The sequence below is a fragment of the Neovison vison genome, chromosome 7 (assembly GCF_020171115.1).
Source record: "Neovison vison isolate M4711 chromosome 7, ASM_NN_V1, whole genome shotgun sequence".
NCBI lineage: Eukaryota > Metazoa > Chordata > Mammalia > Carnivora > Mustelidae > Neogale > Neogale vison.
The window spans coordinates 126,100,768-126,125,862 of record NC_058097.1 but is presented as its reverse complement, the minus strand read 5'-3'; the positions used below and the strand labels follow the sequence as shown (position 1 = coordinate 126,125,862).

Here is a 25,095-nt window from a genome sequence, read left to right as displayed (position 1 = left end):
ATAAATCGGTTTATATAATTGGGTGCTCCCATGTTAGGGGCATAGATATATAAAATTGTTAGATCTTCTTGTCGGATAGGCCCTTTGAGTATAATACAGTGTCCTTCCTCATCTCTTATTATAGTTTTTGGCTTAGAATCTAATTTGTCTGATATAAGGATTGCCACTCCACCTTTCTTTTGATGTCCATTAGCATGGTAAATTGTTTTCCACCCCCTCCCTTTCAATCTGGATTGTCTTTGGGTCTAAAATGAGTTTCTTTGCAGAAAGCATACTGATGGATCTTGTTTTTCAATCCATTCTGATGCCCTGTGTTTTTTGGTGGGGGCATTTAGCCCACTTACATTCAGGGTAACTATATTGAAAGGTATGAATTCAGTGCCATTGTATTGCCTGTAAGGTGACTGTTACTGTATACTGTTTCTGTTCCTTTCTGTTCTGTTAATTTTAGGCTCTATCTTTGTTTAGAGGACCCCTTTCAATATTTCCTGTAGGGTTGGTTTGGAGTTTGCAAGTTCTTTTAGTTTTTGTTTGTCCTGGAAGCTTTTTATTTCTCCTTTTTTTTTTTTTTCCTTCAGTTACAGCCTAGCTGGATATAATATTTTTGGCTGCATATTTTTCTCATTTTGTGTTCTGAATATATCATGCCAGACTTTCTGCCCTGTCAGGGCTCTGTGAATAGGTCTGCTGCCAATCTAATATTTCTACCATTGTAGGTTACAGACCTCTTATCCCAAGCTGCTCTCAGGAGTTTCTTTTTGTTTCTGACACTTGTCAGTTTTACTATTGGATGATGGGAGGTGGACCTATTTTTATTGATTTTGAGGGGAATTCTCTGTGCCTCTTGAACTTTAATGCTAGTTTCCTTCCCCAAATTATGGAATTTGTCTTCTATAATTTGCTCCAATATACCTTCTGCTTCCCTCTCTTTTTCTCATTCTTCTGGGATACCAGTTATTATAATATTGTTTCATCTTATGGCATCACTTATCTCTCAAATTGTCCCCTCGTGATCCAGTAGTTCTTTATCTCTTTTTTCCTTAGCTTCTTTATTCTCCATCATTTGGTCATCTACATCACTATTTTCTCTTCTGCCTCATTTATCCTAGTAGTAAGAGCCTCTCTCTCTCTCTCTCTCTTTTTTTTTTGCAACTCGGTAATAGCTATTTTTAATTCCAGTTTTGTTAGATTTTAGTTCTTTTATTTCTCCAGAAAGGGATTCTCTAGTATCTTCTGTTTTTCTGAAGCACAGCTAGCATCTTTATAATCACCATTCTGAACTCTAGTTTTGACATGTTACTAATGTTCATATTTATTCAGTACCTAGCTGTCAGTACTGCCTCTTGTTCTTTTTTTGAGGTGAGTTTTTCCACCTTGTCATTTTGTCCAGAGAAGAATATGTGAATAAGAGAAGAAAATACTAAAAAGGTAACAATGACCCCAGAAAGATATACTAACTAAATCAGGATAGACCTAAAACTGGTGGTAGAAGAAAAGAAAATTACACACACACACACACACACATATGATTAGGCTGGTGAGTAGGAAAGAGCCGCACACTTGATTTTGGATATATTTTGGTCTGTTAAAAGAAACTTTCTCCCAAATTTTAAAGAAAGAAAAGCATACACACACACACACACACATACATACCCAAAAAAAGTACACACAATGAAGGGATGAATAGGACTGTAAAGATGAAAATTTAAAAAAAAAATTTTTTTAAAGGAATTGATAAGAAGGTGGTTAAGAAAAAGACAAAAGGATCGGGGGACAAGATGGCGGGGTACTAGGAAGAGGCGTCTTTTCAGCTGGTACCCCAAAGTGAGCTGATTACCTACCAAAGAACTCTGATCACCCATGAAATCAGCCTGAGATCAGAATTATACACGTCTGGATCTCTACAGGGGCAGAAGACGCCAGTGAGCAGGTAAAGTGGAATGGGAACAGCGGACTGATATCGGAAGATAAAAGGGGGAGGGAGCCACCAGAGGCGACCGGTGGGAAAGTCATACCCCGATACGAGCGAGAGCGCCCTGCGTCTGGGGACCAGCATTAACTCGGAGACTGGTTGAAAGCACTCCAAAAGAGCAAAGGATCGCGGGGGCGGCTAGGGACAGGGGCTTGAGTCCCCGGTCCCAGACGGCCTCCCCGGCGCGGAGACAGAGAGAGTGCGGCGGAGAAACCGGCTCCTGGTCCCTAAGCCGCCAGCGTGCCCCAGAGCGCGGGGTTCCGGCTCCTGTGAGGGGATGGGAGCCGGTCTGCAGAACGCGCGCTAGCCCTACCACAAAGCTTGAGATGCGCGTGCACGTCGCTCCAGCTCTCCTGGGTTTCTAAGGCCCTGGGGCGCTTCTTGACCCGGGCCATTGTTTCAAAGTCTAAGCCGCGCGCCCGCGAAACTCTTCCCCGGACAGAGGCGCGCAAAAGCCCAGCCTGCGGCTTACGGACCAGCGCCCCGTTCTCAGTGCCCCAGACGCGCGCCCGACCCACAGCCGCCTCTGAAAAGAGGTGCGCGCAAGCCGGGCACTCCCAGCCCCGGCCAGCGGCAAAATCTCAGTGTGCGATCGCTGCTTGGAACCTCTCTGGCGGTCAGGAGCTCCCAGACAGCCGCCACTGCCTTGGCTTTGGGGACGAGCAAGAGATCCTGCGCCCCCAGGGTCTCCAAATTGGAACCTGCACTGCCAGCGTCCAAGGGGGAATTTATTCAGCTTCTGCACCCAGACTGAGGCTTCTGAGACGGAGATCAGGAAGTGCTCCAGGGTGCACCTTGACTGCACCAGAGTTGATACATCCAGCTACATCTGTTCAGTCTTCTCCCACCAAAATGACTAGGAGGAGGAATGCCCAACAGAAGAAAAATACAGAGGATGGACCTTCTGCAACAGAGCTAACGGCTATCAACATAGACAATATGTCGGAAAGAGAATTCAGGCTAACAATTATCCAGGCAATAGCTAGGTTGGAGAAAGCCATGGATGACCAAACAGAATTGATTAGAGCCGAACTGAAAGCGACCAGACAGGATGTTCACAATGTTAGGGCGGAGCTTAAAGCTACCAGGGAGGAGGTCCACAATGCTCTCAATGAGTTCCAATCCAATCTAAACTCTCTCAAAGCTAGGGTAACTGAGACAGAAGATAGAATTAGTGATCTGGAAGACAAACAGATAGAGAGAAAGGATCAGGAGGAAGCCTGGAACAAACAGCTTAGATCCCACGAAAGCAGAATTAGGGAAATAAGTGATGCCATGAAGCGTTCCAACGTCAGAATTATTGGAATTCCCGAAGGGGAGGAGAAAGAAAGAAGTCTAGAAGATGTCGTGGAACAAGTCCTTCATGAAAACTTTCCGAATCTCGCGAATGAAACCAGCGTTCATGTACTAGAGGCTGAACGGTCTCCACCCAAGATTATACACTCCAAAAAAACATCACGACACCTGATAGTCAAATTGAGAAATTATAATTGTAGGTATAATCTCTTGAAAGCCGCCAGGGCAAAGAGGCTCCTTACTTACAGAGGGAAGCCCATCAGAATAACGTCAGACCTGTCCACAGAGACCTGGCAAGCCAGAAGAGGCTGGCAAGATATATTCAGGGCACTAAATGAGAAGAACATGCAGCCAAGAATACTTTATCCAGCAAGACTGACATTCAAAATGGATGGAGAGATAAAGAGTTTCCAAGACCGGCAAGACTTAAAAGACTATGCAACCACCAAGCCGATACTGCAGGAAATATTAAGGGGGGTTCTATAAAAGAGGAAAAATCCCAAGAATAGCATTGAACAGAAATATAGAGACAGTCTACAGGAAGAAAGACTTCAAAGGTAACTCGATGTCAATAAAAACGTATCTATCAATAATCACTCTCAATGTGAATGGCCTAAATGCACCCATAAAACAGCACAGGGTTGCAGATTGGATAAAACGACAGGACCCATCCATATGCTGTCTACAAGAGACCCATTTTGAACCTAAAGATACACGCAGACTGAAAGTGAAGGGGTGGAGAAGCATCTTTCATGCCAATGGGACTCAAAAGAAGGCTGGGGTAGCGATTCTCATATCAGATAAATTAGACTTCAAACTAAAGACTGTAGTCAGAGATACAGAAGGACACTACATAATCCTTAAAGGGACTATCCACCAAGATGATCTAACAATTGTAAATATCTATGCTCCCAATATGGGAGCAGCCAATTACTTAAGAAAACTGTTAATCAAGATAAAGAGTCATATTGATATGAATACACTAATCGTAGGTGATCTTAACACGCCTCTTTCAGAATTAGACAGATCATCGAAGCAGAAAATCAATAAAGAAACAAGAGCATTGAATGACACATTGGACCAGATGGACCTCATAGATATATACAGAACATTCCACCCTAAAACAGCAGAATACTCATTCTTCTCAAGTGCACACGGAACCTTCTCCAGAATAGACCACATACTGGGTCACAAATCAGGACTCAGCCGATACCAAAAGACTGAGATTATTCCCTGCATATTCTCAGATCACAATGCTTTGAAACTGGAGCTCAATCACAAGGAAAAGTTCCGAAGGAACTCAAACACCTGGAAGCTAAAGACCACCTTGCTTAAGAATGCTTGGATCAACCAGGAGATCAAAGAAGAACTGAAACAATTCATGGAAACCAATGAGAATGAAGACACTTCGGTCCAAAACCTATGGGATACAGCAAAGGCGGTCCTAAGGGGAAAATATATAGCCATCCAAGCCTTGCTCAAAAAAATTGAAAAATCCAGAACACACCAGCTGTCTTTACACCTTAAAGAACTGGAGGATCAACAACAAATCAAACCAACTCCACACATAAGAAGGGAAATCATCAAGATTAGAGCTGAGATCAATGAGGGAGAAACCAGAGATACAGTAGAACGTATCAATGAAACTAGAAGCTGGTTTTTTGAAAGAAACAATAAGATCGATAAGCCACTGGCTACACTAATCCAAAAGAAAAGAGAGAAATCCCAAATTCATAAAATTATGAATGAAAGGGGAGAGATCACAACTAACACCAAGGAAGTAGAAACAATCATCAGAAGTTACTACGAACAGTTATATGCCAATAAGCTTAGCAACCTAGATGAAATGGATGCATTCCTGGAAAAATATAAACTACCAAAATTGAACCAGGAAGAAATCGACAACCTGAATAGACCGATATCTAATAACGAGATTGAAGCAGTGATCAAAAATCTCCCAAAAAACAAGAGCCCAGGACCTGACGGATTCCCTGGGGAATTCTACCAAACCTTCCAAGAAGAAATAACACCTATTCTCCTGAAGCTGTTTCAAAAAATTGAAGCAGAAGGAAAACTTCCAGACTCTTTCTATGAAGCCAGCATTACCCTGATCCCCAAACCAGGCAAGGACCATACCAAAAAGGAGAATTTCAGACCAATATCACTGATGAATATGGATGCTAAGATTCTCAACAAGATCCTAGCCAACAGGATCCAACAACACATTAAAAAGATTATCCACCATGATCAGGTGGGATTCATCCCTGGGCTACAAGGATGGTTCAACATTCGTAAATCAATCAATGTGATACAACAAATTAATATGAGAAGAGAGAAGAACCACATGGTCCTCTCAATTGATGCAGAAAAAGCATTTGACAAAATCCAACATCCATTCCTGATTAAAACGCTTCAAAGTATAGGGATAGAGGGAACATTCCTGAACCTCATCAAATCTATCTATGAAAGACCCACAGCAAATATCATCCTCAATGGGAAAAAGCTTGCAGCCTTCCCGTTGAGATCAGGAACAAGACAAGGATGCCCACTTTCACCACTCTTGTTCAACATAGTATTAGAAGTCCTAGCAACAGCAATCAGACAACAGAGAGAAATAAAAGGTATCCAAATTGGTAATGAAGAAGTCAAACTCTCTCTCTTCGCAGATGACATGATTCTTTATATGGAAAACCCAAAAGACTCCACCCCCAAACTACTAGAACTCATACAGCAATTCAGCAGCGTGGCAGGATACAAAGTCAATGTGCAGAAATCAGTGGCTTTCTTATACACTAACAAGGAAAATACAGAAAGGGAAATTAGAGAATCGATTCCATTTACTATAGCACCAAGAACCATAAGATACCTGGGAATAAACCTAACTAAAGAGGTAAAGGATCTATACTTGAGGAACTATAGAACACTCATGAAAGAAATTGAAGAAGACACAAAAAGATGGAAGACCATTCCATGCTCTTGGATCGGAAGAATAAACATCGTTAAAATGTCTATACTGCCTAGAGCAATCTATACTTTTAATGCCATTCCAATCAAAATTCCACCGGCATTCTTCAAAGAGCTGGAGCAAATAATCCAAAAATTTGTATGGAATCAGAAGAGACCCCGAATCGCTAAGGAAACGTTGAAAAACAAAAATAAAGCTGGCGGCATCACCTTACCTGATTTCAAGCTTTATTACAAAGCTGTGATCACCAAGACAGCATGGTACTGGCATAAAAACAGACACATAGACCAGTGGAACAGAGTAGAGAGCCCTGATATGGACCCTCAACTCTATGGTCAATTAATCTTCGACAAAACAGGAAAAAATATACAGTGGAAAAAAGACAGTCTCTTCAATAAATGGTGCTGGGAAAGCTGGACAGCTATATGTAGAAGAATGAAACTCGACCATTCTCTTACACCGTACACAAAGATCAACTCAAAATGGATAAAAGACCTCAACGTGAGACAGGAATCTATCAGAATCTTAGAGGAGAACATAGGCAGTAATCTCTTTGATATCAGCCACAGCAACTTCTTTCAAGATACGTCTCCAAAGGCAAAGGAAACAAAAGCGAAAATAGACTTCTGGGACTTCATCAAAATCAAAAGCTTCTGCACAGCAAAGGAAACAGTCAAAAAAACAAAGAGGCAACCCACGGAATGGGAGAAGATATTTGCAAATGACAGTACAGACAAAAGGTTGATATCCAGGATCTATAATGAACTCCTCAAACTCAACCCACACGAAACAGACAAACACATCAAAAAATGGGCAGAAGATATGAACAGACACTTCTCCAATCAAGAAATACAAATGGCTATCAGACACATGAAAAAATGCTCATCATCATTAGCCCTCAGGGAGATTCAAATTAAAACCACATTGAGATATCACCTTACACCAGTTAGAATGGCCAAAATTAACAAAACAGGAAACAACATGTGTTGGAGAGGATGTGGAGAAAGGGGAACCCTCTTCCACTGTTGGTGGGAATGCAAGTTGGTGCAGCCTCTTTGGAGAACAGTGTGGAGATTCCTCAAGAAATTAAAAATAGAGCTTCCCTATGACCCTGCAATTGCACTCCTGGGTATTTACCCCAAAGATACAGATGTCGTGAAAAGAAGGGCCATCTGTACCCCAATGTTTATAGCAGCAATGGCCACAGTCGCCAAAGTATGGAAAGAACCAAGATGCCCTTCAACGGATGAATGGATAAGGAAGATGTGGTCCATATACACTATGGAGTATTATGCCTCCATCAGAAAGGACGAATATCCAACTTTTGTAGCAACATGGACGGGACTGGAAGAGATTATGCTGAGTGAAATCAGTCAAGCAGAGAGAGTCAATTATCATATGGTTTCACTCATTTGTGGAGCATAACCAATAGCATGGAGGACAAGGGGCGTTAGAGAGTAGTAGGGAATTTGGGTAAATTGGAAGGGGAGGTGAACCATGAGAGACTATGGACTCTGAAAAACAGTCTGAGGGGTTTGAAGTGGCGGGGGGGTGGGAGGTTGGGGTACCAGGTGGTGGGTATTATAGAGGGCACAGCTTGCATGGAGCACTGGGTGTGGTGAAAAAATAATGAATACTGTTTTTCTGAAAATAAATAAATTGGGGAAAAAAAAAAAAAAAAAAAAAAAAGAAAAAGACAAAAGGAAAAAAAAGGAGAGAATGTGATCAGGCTGGAGACTAGAACAAAGCCATATGCTAGATTTAGGTTATATTTTAGTCTGTTAGAAGAAACTGTATCCCAAAATTTTAAAGAAAAAGAAACTTATATATATACAAAATGTAAGGTTAAATACATCGAAGGGATAGACTATGACTATAAAAATAAAAATTAAAAAAAATTAAAGGTATTGATAAGATAAAATAGTAAAAATAAGTTAAAATAGGAAATAGAACAATTAAAAAATAGAAAAAGAAACAATAACAAAAATGTAGCTTTGAAAAACTAAAGAATAATGGGAAAAAAGCCATGAATTCTATGTTCTATATACCCCTAGTGCAGTTGTTTTGCTGTTCTCATTGATCAGTAAACTTGATCTTGGCTGGATGTTCTTGCTTATCTTTTTGAGGAGGGGCCTCTTGCAGTAATTCTTAAATGTCTTTACCCCAGGTGGAATTGTACTGCCCTTGTCAGTGGCAAGGCTAAGTAATCTGTTTTGTTCCCTGAAAGCTTTCCATACAGCTTTGGAGGATGAGAATGAAGATGGCAGCTTCCTAATCTCTAGCCCCAGAGGAGTCAAGAACTCGGAGGCCCCCTCTTCAGTTAGCCCTCTGAGAAAAGCAGTCAATCACAACTTTCTTCCTGGTCTATGGCCCCACTCCAAGCTCAGCTGGCCGGTGACCCAATGTTGCTATCTCTGGAACATGCTCCATTTGGCATTTACAATCCTGAAGCACACTTCCATGCTGCTCCTCCTGGTGGAGGATGGGGGGAATCTCTTCAGTTTTGCCACTTGTGGGGTTCTGCTCAAAAAGCAGTGTCCTGACTGTGCCAGGAGTCATGGTTTATGGTAACACTGAGCTGTGAGTCCACTCCTTGGCTCTGTCTTTGCAGCCAGCTTCCCCACTCTAATACCTAGGAGCTCTGCCATGTTCAGGCACCCCCAGTCTTTCTGTGATCTTGAGGGTCCTGAGACCACACTGTCCCAGCGAGGGCTTCATCCCCTGTTTAGCCTCTGAAGCAACACCGCCCAGTGGAGCAGACTTAAAGTTCTGATTTTGTGCTCTGTTGCTCTACCACTTGCTGGGAACCAGCCCCTCCCCCGACGGTTTATATCGCCTCCCCCCACAGTTTATATCACCTAAGATTCACTTCTCTGCAGGTCTTACCTTCCAGAAAGTGATCACCTTTCTGTTCATAGAATTGCTACTATTTTTTTCTTCAATCTCCTGTTGAGTTTGTAGGTGTTCAGAGTGGTTTGATAACTGTCTGGCTGAATTCCTGGGACCAGACAAAATTTAAAAGAACTTTTAAAAGTGCATTTTATTTATTCAATTTCTGAATAAAATAAAATAAAATAAAATAAATAAAATTTTAAAAATCAATTTCTGAATGATGGATTTGCATGCTTTAAAAATAAAAATATTGGGGCCCCAGCATGGTTCATTTGTTAAGTATCTGACTCTTGGTTTCAGTTCAGGTCATGATCTCAGGGTTGTTAGATAGAACACTTCATTGGGCTTTGTGCTCAGTTGGGAGTCTGCTTAGAATTCTATCATATCCCCTTCCTTTGACCCTCTCTGCATCTGTCTTTCTCTGGAATTAATAAATAAATCTTTAAAATAAATAAAATAAATATTTTAAATTAAAAAATATACTCTAAAAAGTAAAAAAAAAAAAAAATTAAAAATATATACTCTGTTAGATTTTCTCCTAAAGCCCTGAATGTTTATCCATTGAGGCTCCACACTCAATGTCATAGTTCACTACACATTAATTTGTATTTATCAATTCATAATTTTTTAATGTATATAAAAATATACTTATGCCTCTGGCATTTCATTGTAAATAAATATTATATATTAATTGTTATGTTTTAGAGATTGTTAACCCTTATACACAATGTCAGAATATAGCCGGTGAGAACATTTTTTAAAAAATTATTTAATTTATTTATTTGACAGAAGGATCACAAGTAGGAAGAGGGGCAGGCAGAGAGAGAGGGGGAAGCAGGTTCCCTGCTGAGCAGTGAGCCCAATGCGGGGCTCAATCCCAGGACCCTGAGACCATGACCTGAGCTGAAGGCAGAGGCTTAACCCACTGAGCCACTCAGGTGCCCCAAGAACTTTCTTTAAATTAGAAAAAAATTTTGCATTATTCATATATAGTGTTTTATTATTTTTAGGCATATGACATGACTAGATATTTTGTATATACTGCCAAATGATAACCACGATAATCTAGTTACCATCTGTTACATAGTTAGAATTTTTTCCTTCTTATGAGAATTTTTCAGATTTAATCTATTAATGACTTTCAAATATACAATACAATATTAAGTATAGTCACCACACTGTATGCTATATTCCCATGTTATTTATTTTATAACTGGAGTTTGTACCCTTTGACTCCCTTTACTTATTTTGTCAAGTCCCCTTTATAAGCTTGTTTGGTTTGTGTGGTTTGTTTGGTTTTGATTTCCTTGTTTTGGTTCCACATATAAGTGAAATCATATGGTATTTGTCTTTCTTTAACTTATGTCACTTATCATAATGTCCTCAAAGTCCATCCATGTTGTTACAAGTGGCAAGATTGCATTCTCTTTTTTATGGCTGAGTAGTATTCCTGTTTGTCTGTCTCTGTGTGTGACTTTCTTTACTCATTTGTCCATCAGAGGACACTTAGCAAACAAAGATGGCCAACAGGCACATGGGAAGATGTTCACCATCACCAATCATTAGGGAAATGCAAACAAAAAGCATCATATCATTTCACATCTGTCAGAGTGACTACGAATCAAAAAGATAAGAAACATGTTTTGGCAAGGATGTGAAGAAAAGGAAACCTCTGTGCACTGTTGACCACAATGCAAACCAGGACAGCCACTATGAAAAACAGCATAGAGGATCCAGAAATTCTACTCATGGACATCCATCCAAGAAAAACGAAAACACTTTGAGTTAAAATAGGAAATAGAACAATTAAAAAATAGAAAAAGATTGGAATGCAGCTCCACTGAACTGATGATAGGTAGTGAACAAAATAAACAATAAACATATATGTATTATAAGTTAAATAATCCATATCATAAGTTAAATAATTTATGATTGTAATAAGCACTGTGACATACAAATGTAGAGAGAAATGGGGTTGATGGTGATATGGTAGAAGTCTATATTTTACATAGAGTGAATTAAATGATAAGGATTATACATGTGAAATTTGCATAAAGAATATCCAAGGGAGAAAAATTAGTTTGCATTAAGATTCCAAAAGCCAAAAGAAGTTCTGTGAACTCAAGAACTAAAAGAAGACGAGTAGGGTTATAGCACAGAATTTTGAGGCTGAAGAGAGATGCAATCAGGAGTCAGATTAGAGCTAGTTTATGTAGATGTGTAGGCCACCATATATATGAAGATTTAGGGACTGGATACACACTTTTGATTTACAGAAATGTTAAGATAATATTTAGGATTTCAGTATTTACATATGCCTGATTAAATTTGCCAAGTATTTAACATGTAATAACATTGTACACTTGTATCTAAATATAAATGTGTGTATATATATTCAGGTATAGATAAGATATCTGCATCATGCTTTTGCTTGTTTGATTTTAAAATGCACTGGCATTTGGAATAGAATTTTTAAAGTATACAAAACAACTTGATCGATACAGATGTGGGTGGAATAAAAAATAAAATATATATAGCAATTGTAGCTAATTCATATAAATTAGAAAAAGAACAAATATTAAAGCATTAAAATGATTGAATACAGCAATGAATGCACTCATTTTTCATGGTTCTGCTGAGGATTTAATTCTCTCTAACATATTTCTTTCAGTTAAAAAAAAAGTTTTCTTCACATTTTTTGTCCCATAACTTTCAATAAATGAGGATAATTACATCTAGAAGTGATTCATCTTGATAAGTGCTCTTATAAATTACAGGAGCTAATTTTTAGTGAATTAGGTTTATTAGGAGACTGCTGAGTTAAAAGGGATATGTTTTTCTGTTGAAATTCCTTATTAAGTTAATGACTTCTTGTGCAACTGAAATGGTAACTGAAATTATTACTAACATTTAAAATCTAAACTGTTTTGTTTGAACATAAAACACAATTTCTTGTTTTCCTAGGTTGGACCCCTGTAATTGAGAGATCTATTTATTTAAAAATGTTATTGGGGGAATATTTGTATACCATTATACCTAACATGAGTAGGCAACTTAGTTTTTCTGATTTACTGTGCTTTCTCCACAGATGTTCACAATTGCTTGCCATATACCTATTTGGACAGGTAACTTACTACTTTGGTTGGTTACTTAAGCCTGAAAAGTTAAGGTTCTTTTTCTTTTTCTTTATGATTCATATTTGGTAAAGTGAAGTGAGAATCTTGGAAAGATCAGCAAAAAAGGGGAAAACCTGGAGAAGCAAGTTTGGTAGTAGAAGGAAATCAGATATATATAGGTCTGGAAATCATAATCCATTGGCTAGAATTTGGTATACTTAGCTATAAGTTCAAAACTTAGAGAGAGAGAGAGAGGGAGAGAGAAAATGCAAATTATGGTGAATCACTTTTACCCTTTTGTACTACCTAGATCAATACTACAGCAAAGTAAGAAAGACAGTATTTTGCCTTTGATGAGTTATTCTAAGTTTTGTAACTCTTGTGCTTTCTACACAATCAATTTATAAATGATGCTTTTCACTGACTCTCCCAAAAAGGGAGAAGCTTCAAGTTAAAACATTTCAGTCTGATTATCTTTTTCATCCTATTTTAAACAATTGTGGAGTTCTCTTCTTCTTTTAAGCATAACTTTATACAAAAAATAAAATGATCTCTAGCATCAAGCAGAGGCTAGTTTGTCCTAATCTTTGTGTATGTCTTCCCTAGAACTTTCTAGAATATCTCAACTATGACTCTCTCCCATGCTAATATGTGACATCTAATGCTATCTCTTGCTATTTTCACTGGACATGTGAATAATGTTCTGGCATAGCCCCAAATTCCTCCAACTTGAATCTGCCAACTATTCAGCTTCTCTTTAATAGGGGAGCCTTAAACTAAAATCTTCCTTTTGATACTGTTGATTGGATTCAGGTGAGCAGAGGTAGGTAACTTTTCAGAGCCTGACACAAAATGTGAGCTAAGTCATTCAGATTGTCTTCTCAAGAAATTAAGTTGTAAAATTTAATTTTTAAAAAGATTTTAATTATTTATTTGACACAGAGAGAGAGAGAGGGAGATCACAAGTAGGCAGAGAGGCAGGCAGAGAGAGATGGGAAGGAGGCTACCCGATGAGCAGAGAACCTGATGGCTTGATCCCAGGTCCCTGAGATTGTGACCTGAGCCAAAGGCAGAGGCTTAACCCACTGAGCCATTCAGGCACCCCTAAATTGTAAAATTTAGAGAGAATCAAACACTTGAGTATCAGCAGAAGAAATCTTGACTATATTAAAAACTATGACACACTTTGATAATCTCACATCTTGATTCTGAACTGCTTTTTTTTTTTAACATATTCCCAGGAAAAGAGTAAAATCTTTAAAATCATTTCTAAAAATATTTTATTTATTTGAGAGAGAAAGAGCAGGAGAATGGCAGAACAAGAGGGAGACTCAGATTCCCTGCTTAGCAGGAAGCCCAATGAAGCCTAGATCCTAGGACTCAGGGATCATAACCTAAGCAGAAGGCTGACAGTTAACCTACTGAGCCACCCAGGGACCCCTCTAAAATCATTTTTAATTTCTCTTGAGATATGGTCCCACATACTTTTCCATCAATACTCCACCCAACTGGACTATCAAATTGAGCTTTTGTTTAGCCTGCCTCCCTATTTCTCAGTTGATTTCAGGAAAACACTCTGTGCTATTTCTCCATCAAATGGTAGGCCAGCTCTTATCTCCACTAGGGAGGTACTAGCTGATCATCCTAATTAGAATTTTTCTCCTTTAATGGCATTTCCACAGTTTCTTCATATTGTCATTATTCATGTACATAACTTGCTAGCTTTGTTTTGTGGCAAGTTTTGGACTCATTTAGGCTATTGGAACTATGGAGCTAATGGGGTTATTGTTTAAGAGTACCCATGTCAGAGTTTTGTAAATATTATTGGAACTGAGCTCAATGGGTTCTTTTGTTTTTCCCTTTTACTTTAATCTCTAATATTTGTTGTGACTGTGTCAGTGTATGCTTTTGTGTAATTATTATATGAATATGATACCTAAAACAGTGGTTAGACAAAAGACATTCAAAATCACTTTTTTTGAACTTGTGAAATTTAAGCTTTAGCTTCTTCCCCTTTGCCTATTCCTACCTCCAATTGGAAAAAAAAAAAAAAGGCACTGAATTCCTACATTTCAAGCCTCTGTGGTAAAGGGTAAGAAGGGGGAAGAGACTATAAGCAGTAGTGATGAGAAGTCAGTGGCCTGGGACCAAGTCAATGAACCAAGTAGTGTAAACCATAACTTCTTGATATTGGTTAGAGCTTGAGGTGGTAGGAAGGGCTTGATCTATGTGTTGGCATTATGATTGACTAGCTAACATATTTCTCATTGCCCATATAAGATGTTAAGACTTCCCCCAATATTTATTCCTTTATTGTGTCTAGGATTGTGCTACTAATATAATAAGTTCATTAATTGAATGAACTGATAAAGTAATTCATAAAAGAATGCTTTGAAAATGAAAAAAAATATAGACAAAGTTAATATGGGAAGAAGAAGGTGATGATTAAAGTCACTGGTAGCTTTTTGCACAAAAAAATGTCTTGTCTACTCATCAAAATGCTCAAACAAATGAAAACATGGAAATATTTCTTTGAATCTAACACTCATGGATCTGAATTACAAGTTATTCTAGAAAGATTAGCTGCTGGCCTTTTTCCTTTTATCTCAGTATGCATTTGTGGTAATTATTCAAAAAGACACTGCATAGTCTCAAATTGTTGTTATTGATGTTTTATAATGTAAATATTAAAAAATGTATTTTTTTAAAAATAGTGGGTAGCCTGTGTAAATTTTGATGGCATTTTGACATAAACTTTGTAATTATATCACAAGTCAGTTTTTGCAGACAGTTAAAATCAGAACTGCAAGATAAATGCAAATCAATGTCATTTCTCATTTGTAAGAGACTTGAGAATTGTAAATTTATAAAATGGAAATCTGTTCTTTCCAAAGAGACAGTTTGTGTCTCTCTTTTTTTTTTTAATTAATTAATTAATTAATTAATTTATTTATTTGACAGAGACAGATCACAAGTAGGCAGAAAGGCAGGCAGAGAGAGAGGAGGAAGCAGGCTCCCTGCTGAGCAGAGAGCCCGATGCGGGACTCGATCCCAGGACCCCGAGATCACGACCCGAGCGGAAGGCAGCGGCCCAACCCACTGAGCCACCCAGGCGCCCCAGTTTGTGTCTCTTTATGCATGTAATACATAGATAGAAACTTTCATGAGCAAGTATTACATAGATTAAAAAAATAAAAATAGCATTATATTGGGTGGTTCTCTAGGAAATGGATCATTGTCTGGTGACCTAAATATTGTACTTGGAATACTTGTTTATGGAGCATTAATTTTCTCAGTCTAATACAGATAGGACTGCCAACAATATTAAAGTTTATCCAATTTGGAACATAAAAGAGAGTATTTAGAGTATCTTATATTTAAATTTTAAACAAATTTATTAAAATACATTATTCACTACATTCACTTTATTCACTACAAAGAATTTCCTGTAATGTCAGAAGTTATCTATTTGTCTGAAAACAGTACTGAAAATGAAGAAAATAATAAAGAAGCAAAGTATGAGGGCTAAGTGATGTTGAGAGGTCTAACAAGAATTTTTCAATCTTTTCTGTCTTCTTTTTCCTTTGTTCATTTTCTTTGTTCCTTAAATTCCACATATGAATGAAGTCATACAGTATTTTTCTTTCTCTGACTCATTTTACTCAGTATTATATCTTCTATATCCACTCATGCTGTTGCAAATGGCAAGACTTCAATCCTTCTTATGTTTGAGTAATATTCCATTTATATATAGATATATCTATCTATCTCTATATATAATCATGTCTTCTTTGTCCATTACCTATGGATGGATACATGGTTGCTTCTATATTGTGGCTGTTGGAAAAAACAAAATATAATAAATGGAGTCACATATGTCTTTTCAAATTAGGGTTTTAATTTTTAATTTGATTTTATTTAATTTAATTTAATTTTAATTTTCTCTGGGTAAATACCCAATAGTGGAATTACTAGGCCATATTCTAATTCAATTTAAATATTTTGAGGAAATTCCATACTGTTTTCCACAATGGCTAAAACATTTAGCATCCTTTTTTTTTTTTTTTTTTTTAAGATTTTATTTATTTATTTGACAGAGACAGATCACAAGTAGGCAGAGAGGCAGGCAGAGAGAGAGAAGGAAGCAGGCTCCCTGCTGAGCAGAGAGCCCAATGCGGGACTCGATCCCAGGACCCTGAGATCATGACCTGAGCCGAAGGCAGCGGCTTAACCCACTGAGCCACCCAGGCGCGCACATTTAGCATCCTTTGACAGAGTATGAGGGTTCCTTTTTATCCAAATCCTTGCCAACAGTTGTTATTTCTTGTGGTTTTGATTTTAAGCATACTGACAGGTATGACGTTATATCTCATTGTGGTTTTGATTTTCATTTCCCTGATGATTAGTGATATTGAACATCTTTTCAAGTGTCTATTGACCATCTATGTTTTCCTTGGAAAAATGCTCATGTCTTCTACTCATTTTTAATTGGATTATTCATTTTTTTGGTGTTGAGTTGTACAAAAAGCAGATCCTTACTTTTATTTCAAAAAATCAGACTCTTAAATATTGATAACAAACGGGTGGATGACAGAGGGGAAGTGGCTGGGGAGGATGGGTTAAATTGGTGAGGGGAATTAAGAGTACGCATCATGATGAGGACTGGGTAGGTAATATATACAATTATGTAATCATTGTACACCTAAAACTAATATGACACTGTATACTAATAATTAATTAAAAATAAACAAGTTTTTTTTTTAATTTTATTTATTTATTTGACAGAGAGAGATCACAAGTAGGCAGAGAGGCAGGCAGAGAGAGAGAGGAGGAAGCAGGCTCCCTGCTGAGCAGAGAGCCTGATGCAGCACTCGATCCCAGGACCCTGAGATCATGACCTGAGCCGAAGGCAGCGGCTTAACCCACTGAGCCACCCAGGCGCCCCACAAGTTTTTTTTATAGTAACAAAGGATAGTGCTTGTGTGGGGAACAAGTGAAGAATTGAGATGCTTAATCTTATCATTTTACTCTTACTCTGCCCTTACTAGTGAGAAAGTATGTGAAAGCACCTAATATACTCTTCTTCAATGGTTGTCTACCCTATATTTCTTTTACAAGCAGATATGAAATGTATTGTTTATCTTCACAATACTTCAGAGGGAAGTATTGTGCCTATCTAAATGCATCACCTTTACCTTATTCTGAATAAACATCCCAAAAGGATGAATGTAGATACAGATATAGGTACACACATCCATATATTTGGTTTGCCTAAGTATATTTATTTATCTATATACACATATCTGGTTTTTGTCTAATATTTACATTTGAAATATTAGGATGATTTAAAAATCCATACATATTTTAATCTCTTGATTTGATTTTTAAGGTTTTGTTTAGCATTTAACAAAAAAAAAAAAAAGAGAGAGAGAGAGAGAAGAAGAAGAAAAAAAGAGAAGAAAAGAAAACTGGGTGGTTCAGTTGGTTAAGCATCTGCCTTCAGCTCAGGTCATGATCCCAGGGTTCTGGGATTGAGCCCCAAAGTCAGGCTCCCTATTCAGTAGGGAGACTACTTCTCCCTCTCCCTCTGCAACTCTCTATGCTTGTGCTCTCACAAAAAGAAAGAAAAAAAAAAAAAAAGAAAAAGAAAAAGAAAAAAAAGAAAAAGAAAGGTGAGAAGTTTGGATCATCTGAATATCATATATAAATTGCTTAGAAATTCTAATATCTTGAAACAAAGGCATGTAAAATTCAGTTTTATTCCTTCCAGGGAAGGATGTGATTGTGTGTGTGTGTGTGCTTAAAGTAAAGGTATATCTCTGGGATCTTTAATATAATCTTTTAAGAACATTTTGCTTCAACATAGTCAAATCTATTCCCTCTTTTTTTCCTATAAATATTCATAAAGCAAAGCTATCACTATTGATGCTCGATATTTAATATAGTTTTTTCTTCATTTTATATATGTGTCTTTCTATTAATATGCCAGAACTTAATCAGAAATTAATTAGTTAATTTGCTTTACAGTTCAGGGTTCAATTTTCTACCCTGCAGGGTAATAATACCATATCTATTTTTCCCTTATTTTATTAAGTTCAGTTTTCCTGAAACTAATAAGGTATGGGGTTAGTCTTGACATTAATAGCAATAAGTTTTTATTAAATACCACTTTATATTTCTCTAACAATTCTTCAAAAATGTTCATAGTGCCTAGAAAATAGTCCTTGCTCAATAAAGATTGGTTTCCTTCATTTTTTCTTTTTTTTTTCTTTTCTTTTCTTAGTGAGTGAATTCTGTCTGCACAAGAATGGTTCAAGTTTTTGTTTTTGTTTTTTTTTTAATATTATACATTTAGTAACAAAAATTTACTAATACTTAGTACCAGTGCCTCTTGACATATTAAACTGTATTTCCAAAATGGAAAAATATATTATTAGATCCTTTATATTATATAGTGCTGTCTTCACATTATGCCCTCAAAGAATCCAGACATCACTGGATGATAGAGATTAACTAAAAAAAATGAACAGTGTTCTCCACCCATCCATCCAATTATTTTTTTTTTCCATTTTCAGAAGTGAAAGTATTTAGTTGATATCCAGTTCAAGGGACTTTCCTTCCATTTAAAAATAACCCATCTATGGGATTTTTTTGGTAAGACCTGAATTTTGGAGAAGGTGCTATGGATATGATTAAGTTGTGTCTGTTTTCCTGAATCTGGTTAAAAGTCCCTGTATTTTTTTTTAAATATTTTTCACTTGGTTATCTCAATATTACCTCAATCTCAATATCACCTCAATCTCAATAAGCTTATCACTTTTACTCACAAGTTATTTTCTCCTTCAAATTTATTTATTTCTGTCACTGAAACTGCCAGCTTGTATGTAATAAATATTTAAACTTAACTTGAAATAATCCAGTTTTTATTATTCTCTTTCACTTTTATGTTCAGTCAATCTTTCTGGTCTGTGTATTATATGCATGTGCATTTGCAAAGTGCTTTATTGAAGTAAAGTGTTATCAGGATGAATGTAATTTATATGTCCTATCTTTCCTTACTGTTTCTGACACCAAAGATCTCTTGCCTATTAATTCGCTAGTCTAGAGTTTTTTAGCTGACTTCTTTGCTCAAATAGAGTCAATATAATCTAGACTAGTCTAGGTTTATAATGCAGACTATAATCTAGGTTTTTTAAAAACCTGATTGAGCCTCATCCTTCTCTTCACAAATTTCCAGTACCTATCTCTACTCCTCAAAATTCCCTATTTTTCTGAAATGCCCTTATCTCTCTTTTGAACCTATTATAACTTCTTCATGTTTAAGACCAAGGAAAACCCCCAGCCCAATCTTCTCCTAGGCCTCCTTTTATTATGTTTCTCTCTTCTGTGTGCTATAAGAAGGGAACATATACTCTAAGATACACAGATGAAAGCTTAGACACCAACAGCATCTCTTACTAATTGTTTAGCCCTGGGTAAATTACTTATACTTTGAACTTTAATTTCTTCCCTTATTAAAAGTTGATAATTTTATCTACCTCATAGGATTGTTGCAGGTGTTAGAGTTCATATATGTAAAGAGATGCTGTGGCTTAATTCTGATGAAAATAATTTGCTATACTGTCTACCACACATCCTAGCATTAAACATAATGCTTGCTTTTGTGTATGCAATTTTTCATATTCATTAAGCGTAAATGCTTGTCTCCCTGACCCTTTAAACTTAAAAAAAAAAATATCTTGCAGTTTTCCTCTATTTCCCTAGTGTTTACCAAACTGCTGAAAACAGAAGACAACTCAGTTTGCCTGGGTTCAGTTTCTAACTTTACTACTCCATCTTTGGGGAGGTTACACAAATCCCCCGTATCAGAGCTTTTGTTTTTCATTTTTTTTTAAAGATTTTATTTATTTATTTGACAGAGAGAGATAACAAGTAGACAGAAAGGGAGGCAGAGAGAGAGAGAGAGAGGGGAGCAGGCTCCCTGCTGAGCAGAGAGCCTGATGCGGGACTTGATCCCAGGACCCTGAGATCATGACCTGAGCCAAAGGCAGCGGCTTAACCCACTGAGCCACCCAGACACCCTTCTTTTTCATTTTTAAAATAGGGATAATCCATTTCTTAACTAAAGGGTTGTTGTGAAGATTAAATTAATAAATAAGTGAAGTATTTATAAAATACTGATTATGTGGAAATTAAAATGTAAGTATCAGCTCTTATTATCATGTTACAAATGGCAAGAGCTGCTTGAACGAATTATTCTATAATGATTTACACATTTATTATAAAACAATTTTATAATAATTAAAAATAAAAACTAATAAAATAACTTTATAATAATAAATTATAACTATACACTTTGAAATTTATTAAATTTATGTTAGAGAAGCCATAAATACGCAAAGGATGAAGGGCTTTAAAAAGTCATCCCAGGGGCACCTGGGTGGCTCAGTCGGTTAAGCAGCTGCCTTCAGCTCAGGTCATGATCCCAGAGTCCTGGAATCGAGTCCCACATTGGGTTCCTTGCTCGGCAGGGAACCTGCTTCTCTCTCGGCCTGCTGCTCCCCCTGTTCATGTGTGTTCTCTCTCTCAGACAAATAAATAAAATCTTAAAAAATAAATAAATAAATACAAAGTCATCCCATATGGAAAATCTAACTGGAAAACATCATGCAGAATCCTACATTGTATTACTACAAGAGATTCAAGAAATGATAAATGAAATTTCTATGTATACCACCTACAAAACCCCAGAAATTTGTTTGATCACATTAATAAATAAGAAGTTTAGTTGATATAAGTTGTGTAGGACTAAAATCTGTAAATGTGTTCTGATAATAGCTAGTGAATTCATCATAAATATGTGCAGCTTATCACTTTTTATAGGAACTTGTGGAGAAATAGTTAAAAAAAGAAAACCAAAACCCCCAAGTGAAACTAATAAAAGCCTAGAAAACATAATTTTATAAACATTATGTCATTTATCCAGTTCAAATAATGTTTAAAAATAATCAGGTATTACTACATTTTTTTTTTTTTTTTTGGCATGGCTATCAAGAGTAAGCCTCTATTCTGAGAACTTTCACTCTTTAATTTCATGAAATTCTGCACATGAACGTTTCTAGGGCGGATACTCACTTGTGTTATGTTATACAATTCCTCACTATCTAACATGAGTTTGCCATTATACTAGTGGACACAAAGAGGAACAAAAGCTTACCTATTCCTTCAAGAAGCTTCCAATTGCTCAATAAACTTTAATGAGTTTTCACAGTTTTCAGAATTATGTTGAACATTTGTGAATTTTCCTAACTGCACTGAAAGTTTATGGATAATTACCTTGAAATTTATTTTAATGATGATTTAAATGAAAGTCATTAGCTAAATAGAAATTACTGAATTTTGTTGTTTTTCTGCAATCTGTTCCTCTGGGGAAAAAATGGGAATGTTAAAAGATTAAGGAGGGCATGTATTGCATGAACACTGAGTGTGGTGCATAAACAATGAATCTTGGAACACTGAAAAAATAAACAATATTACAGAAAATATTAATTGCTTCCTCAAAATTTGTACTATTGGTATGGTTTGAAAATTAACAAAATATTTGAAATGTCCTTTCCAGTATGATCAAACAATATTTGAGGAATTTGCTACATTTGTGTTTGTTTCAATTACTCTTTTCTGTATAACAAATTACCCTCAAAACTTAGTGGCTTAAAACAATAATGTATTATTTCTCACAATTTTGTGGGTTAGTTTGGGTTCTTTTGCAGTTCCCATATGAGCTTTGGGCTATGATTGCCTTCAACTGTGAGGTTAACTGAAAAATAGCTCATCTGGGACAGATGGCCTATCTGCAGCTTTCTTTCTCTCTCTGTTCTCTCTCTCAAGGTGGTCACCCTATCTTTCTCCTTTGGTGACAACAACACACTAGAAGACAATATCCCAAGCAGTTATTAAACCTCCAGTGGTGTCATTTAAGTTAATACAATTGCCCAAAATGGAAATTTATTTTAGAAATGTTCAAAATCCGAGTTGATAATCTTTTATATATTTAACTACTGAACATGATTTTTTAAAAGACTTTTTAAAGAAGTTTTGGGTTCATAGCAAGATTAAGAGGAAGGTACAAAGATTTCCCTTAGACTCTTTGCCCTAACACATGGGTAGTTTGCCCACTATGAATATCCCCCACATAGGTGGTACATTTGTTACGATCAATGAATCTACACCAACACATCTTAATTGCTCAAAATCCATGTTTATATTAGATGTCATTCTTGGTGTTGTACATTTGTGGATTTGGACAAATGTGTAATGGCATGTGTTCATCAATACATTATCATGCAGAGTGTTTTTACTACCCTCAAAAATCCTCTCCTCTCTCCCTCTTTCTTCTTCACTCCTACCCCCAACCTCCATGGTTTTATTTTTCTGGAATGTCATCTTGTTGGAATCATGTGGTATGTAGACTTTTCAGATTGACCCTTTCATTTGGTAACATGCATTTATATTTTCTCCACATCTTTTCCTGAAAATTGGCGCATATATATATATATATACATATATATATATATACACATAGTGGATATATAATTACCTTTTAAAATCTTGTTAAGGGGCACATGGGTGGCTCAGTCATTAAGCTCTGCCTTGTGCTCATGTCATGATTCCAGGGCCCTGAAATTGAGCTCCACATCAGACTCCTTGCTCATTGGGAAGCCTGTTTCTCCTTCTCCCTCTGTCGCTCCCCCTGCTTGTGTTCTCTCTCTCCCTCCCTCCCTCTCTGTGTCAAATAAATAAAATCTTAGAAAATAAAAAACAAAATATTGTTTGAATTTAAAACAAACAATATTCCAAGAAAAATCAAAATTAATAACCCTTTGTTAATATAAAGAAAACACTTGTAAAAAAAAGTCAGAATAAAAAGAAATAATTCTTGGGGCACCTGGGTGGCTCAGTGGGTTAGAGCCTCTGCCTTCAGCTCAGGTCATGATCTTGGGGTCTTGGGATCGAGCCCTGCGTCGGGCTCTCTGCTCAGGGGGGAGCCTGCTTCCCTTCCTCTCTCTCTGCCTGCCTCTCTGCCTGCTTGTGATCTCTCTCTGTCAAATAAATAAATAAAAATCTAAAAAAAAAAAAGAAAAGAAAGAATTCTATACTAAGTAAATAATCTAGAAGTATATTTAAAAAGTTAATGGCAAAATTTCATTTAAAGGTATGTAGAAAGGGAGCCTAATATGGCAGAAACAATGTGACTACTGGAATCATTACATTGAGATTAAAACTTTATTAGTCTCTTGCTGTGTGTTTTCTGAGCAAGAACAATTTCTCTTATTTGTATTTTTACCTTTTCATAGAGCCCTATATATTGTGTCACTGTAGTACTTAGCACACTTTGAAATTTTACATTTAATTCATTGATCTATTACTTAATCTCTATATTTCTCAATAAGCAGGAAGATCCCAAAAGGTAGAAATAGTTAGTTTCACAGTACATTATCAATATCTAATATAGAGTCAAGATCAAAGCAGATGATCAATAGATAATTAAACAATAAATTAACTAAGAAAAAAGTTTAATGGAGAGTATAGTGAAGGAGCCTAGTGATTCAAGATGGGAAATGACTGATGGTTTGAGTACAGACTTATTTTAGTGTGAGTTTTCAACAATTAACTCATGAATTTTTAATATATATCAAATGCCTCTAAAGGTAGCATCTAAAGAAGCTTTTCCTTTGTTATAGCTTTATACCTGTCTCATTCCTTGGGTAAATCGTCCGTATGATTAATTTAGATAACTATAATGGTAACAATGGTTAGTGACTGGTTACTCAACTTTAGCCATTCTATAGATATTTAATTTATATTCATTATCTAGTTTATTCACACATCAATCTTTAAACAAAAATGTACTTCTGATAAATTAAGGATCTAAAATGTGAAACAGTAACTATCCTTTTAATTCAATCTGAGATACACAATGTGACAGGCATTGTGTGTAATATTGTATATAGAGTTAAATATCACAGATAACAGATGAAAGAGCAGGCTTAAATTTAAATATCTTGATTCTAGTCCTGTATTCTATTATACTGCAAATTCTTATTCTGTTATATCATAAGAATAGTAGAAGCAGATATTTCTGAGGATAGCTGTATACTAAACTGAAGTAAAATGTACATTGGTATAGACAGACTTCTTAGAGAGCTATAGGAGTTTTTTTTTTTTTAATTTTAACTCTATTTATTTAAAGTAACAAACCAAAAAAAAAAAAAAAAAACTCTGAAAAACAATCTGAGGGGTTTGAAGTGGCGGGGGGGTGGGAGGTTGGGGTACCAGGTGGTGGGTATTATAGAGGGCACGGCTTGCATGGAGCACTGGGTGTGGTGAAAAAATAATATATACTCTTTTTCTGAAAATAAATAAATTGAAAGAAATAAAATATCAGAATAACAAACAAACAAACAAAAAAAACCAGTTCACTCATTCTCCCTATTCCCCTCTATTCTCCTGCCTTTTGCTCCCACAAATCTATTTTCTGTATCTGTGAGTTTGGTTTTTAATTTTTTTCAAAAAAATACATTTTATTTTATTTTTTAGACAACATATAAGAGAGATCATATGGTATTTACATTTCTCTGTCTCACTTATTTTACTTAGGAAAATGCTCTCACAGTCCATCTATGTTGCTGCAAATAGCAGAATTTCCTTGTTTGGGTTTCTTTAATGGTTGACTAATATTCCATTGTGTGTGCACATATGAGTGTTCTGTGTGTGTGTGTGTGTCTGTGTGTGCATAGTAAAATATAGTATATATTATATATTTATAGTATATAAAATATAGCATATTTTCTTTA

The 25,095-nt window shown here is 36.4% G+C and overlaps 1 protein-coding gene across 2 annotated transcripts in view; it reads left to right on the top strand.

The window, feature by feature from the left end:
• Positions 1-25,095, top strand: part of CNTN5 (contactin 5) — a 1,378,465-nt gene that overhangs the window by 442,088 nt on the left and 911,282 nt on the right. The gene's annotated exons all lie outside the window — the stretch shown is intronic.